Raw genomic sequence first — 3161 nt, forward strand, 5'->3', positions numbered from 1 at the left:
TACATCATCTGTATATTGTATTTTGTATTCATCACCCCAACTCAAGTCTCCTTCTATCACCCGTTATCTTCCCTTTACCCTCTTCTACCTCCCCCCACTCCCCTATGCTCTGGTAATCACCAATCTGTTATCTGTCTTCACTTTCTTGTTGTGGTCCTTAGAAGCACAGAAGCTTTAGTTCTGATGAAGTACAATTTATTTGACTTTTGTTGCTCTTGGTTTTGGTGTCATATGTAAGTATCCTATTCTGGGAGTTTTTATAGTTTTAGCTTTTGCATTTAGGCTTTTGATCCATTTTGAGCTAATTTTTGTATAGTGTGTGACTTAATTCTTTTGCATGTGGCTATTCAGTTATCCCAGTGCCATTTGTTGAAAAGATTTTTCCTTTTTCATTGAATAGTCTTGGCACCCTTGTGGTGACCATGAATATGTGGGTTTATTTCTGCTCTCATAATTCTATTTTATTGATCCATATGTCTACTCTTATACTAATACCACACTGTTTTGATTATCATGGTTTTGTGGTAAGTTTTGAAGTTGGGGAAGTATGAGTCCTACATTCTTTTTTAAGATTGTTTTGCTTATTCTTGGTTCCTGTCCTCTTTTGCATTTAGAGCTCATGTGCTTATATTGTGCCCACGTGGATAATCCAGGGTAATCTCCCTATTTTTAAAAAGTATTTTTTGTTGATTTTAGAGAGGAAGGTAGAGATAGAAACATCAATGATGAGAGAGAATCATCGATTGGCTGCCTCCCGCACTCCCCTCATGGGACCCCTTAGTCTGCAGGCCAATGCTCTATCTACTGAGCCAAACTGGACAGGGCTAATCTCCCTATTTTAAAGTCAGCTGATTAGTAAACATAATTATCTGCAGTCCTTTTTTTTTTTTTTTTGCTATGTAAGGTAACATAATCACAGGTGAAATATCAGAGAGCAAAGGTCATGGGGCTTAGATTTGTGAAACGATTGAGAATAGTAGGAGCAGAAGTTGGACAGAGAGATATAAATCACAGTTGTAGAAATATTAATTTGTCTGAAGTCACATTTCTAATAAGTGGCAGAGTTGAGATTTGAATGCAGATATCACTGATCATTATGATTGTATGACCACACCAAATTGGTCTTTATAGACTCATAGCAACTAATATTGTTTTTATCTTAATACCTTTTGAGCTCTTAGTATATGCTAAGCAGACTTCATAGAAATCCTGTTATATTTTTCTAGCTCTAGAATAGTACCTTGACAAGTCTTTGGGTACAGATAAATAGACTGTATTGGAACAAGTGTAAAAAAAAAAAAGAACAGTGGGGATCAGGATTGTGTCTCAGAATCTGAGGGTAGGCAGGCAACTGAACCTTAGGAATGGACTGAAACTGAGAAATGGAAACCTTTCAGGACCTAGAGCAGTGGTTCTCAACCTTCTGGCCCTTTAAATACAGTTCCTTATGTGACCCAACCATAAAATTATTTTTGTTGCTACTTCATAACTGTAATGTTGCTACTGTTATGAATCGTAATGTCAATATCTGATATGCAGGATGATCTTAGGTGACCCCTGTGAAAGGGTCGTTCGACCGCCAAAGGCTGAGAACCGCTGACCTAGAGAGTATTTTTCTTCTGCTACTTTTCTCTGGTTCTTGTGTATCTATTCCACTCTGCAGACCCGTTATCCTGTTACTCAGGTCACCTGATGGAAGATGGCCGTGCCACACTTAGTCAGTCATTCAAGAGAACAGCCCAGATTAGTCTCATTTCCAAAACTTCTGTTTGGGTCACATGTCCATCTCTGGTTCAATCAACTGTGGCCCTGAAGTGGCAGGTATACAGACATGGCTGCTGGCAGTCTACCTTTGTGGATTGGGGTAACAGTTCTCAAGAAAAGGAAGGTCGCTGGCACATGTGTTAATTTTAGCGTTACCCGCAGACTGAAGGATCCTGGGTTCGGTTCTGGTCAAGGGCACGTACCTTGGTTCAAGTCCCCAGCCCTGGTTGGGTGCATGCAGGAGGCAACGAATTGATGTGTCTCTCTCACATCAGTGTTTCTCTCTGTCTCTCCCTCTCCCTTCCACTCTCTCTAAAAATCAGTGGAAAAATATCCTCTGGTGAGGATTAAAAAAAAATTTTTTTAGTGACACAGACCTGTGCTATAGTATTTGTAGTATAAAAATTAAAACTTTACTGAATTGATGTAAAGAAAAATGGATATTTCATTTTGCCCATTCCTCTTGGAATTGAAGAAAGGGACCACAGGATGATAATGGTGAAAGATTAGCTTAAACTCTCAAAATAGTTTGATGGAAATTGGGATTAGTATACATATAGGCTCTAGTCATGTCCCTGCCACTTTCTACCTTTTTAAAAATATATTTTTTTTTATTGATTTCAGAGAGGAAGGGAGAGGAAGAGAGAGAGACAGAAACACGAATGATGAGGGAGTCATTGATCAGCTGCCTCCTGCATGCCCCACATTGGGTATCTAGTCCACTACCTGGGCATGTGCCCTGACCGGGAATCGAATTGTAGCCTCCTGGTCCATAGGTCGATGCTCAACCACTGAGCCACACTGGCCAGGCACTACCTTTTTTATTGAACAGATCATAAACTTCTCAGTCTCGGTGTCTTCATCTTTATTGTAAAAGGAGAGAACCTAGGGAACAAAAAGTCTTTAAAGTTTCTTCAATTTAACATTCTAGAGTCAGACTCTGGGTAGATTTAGTTCTTCCTCTCTACCTCAACCTCATCTACTAAATAAGTATGTTAAATCTAAGTGCTGTCCTTGGAGGGCTTTAATTTTGTAGAGACAGTAAAGAGTTTTTATAAACTTGCAAGTCTCTCTGCCATGTCTCATTAGTTAATTGTTACAGATCCCACCTGCAAAGTTTTTTGCCACCACTCCCCTTTCCATTCCCACTGCATTGCCTTCTTATTGTAGTTGTCTGTTGATCACTATCCCTGTCTCCTGCACTTTTCCTCCAGTCCAACCTAGAAATTGCCTCTCAATTTTTTTTTTTTTAATCCTCACCCGAGGATATTTTTTCCATTGATTTTCAGAGATGGTGGAAGGGAGAGAGGGAGGGAGGGAGGGAGGGAGGGGAGGAGAGAGAGAGAGAGAGAGAGAGAGAGAGGGAGAGAGCGAGAGAGAGAGAGAAAGAAGAGAAG

The sequence above is a fragment of the Myotis davidii genome, unplaced genomic scaffold, assembly GCF_000327345.1.
Source record: "Myotis davidii unplaced genomic scaffold, ASM32734v1 scaffold424, whole genome shotgun sequence".
NCBI classification, from domain to species: domain Eukaryota; kingdom Metazoa; phylum Chordata; class Mammalia; order Chiroptera; family Vespertilionidae; genus Myotis; species Myotis davidii.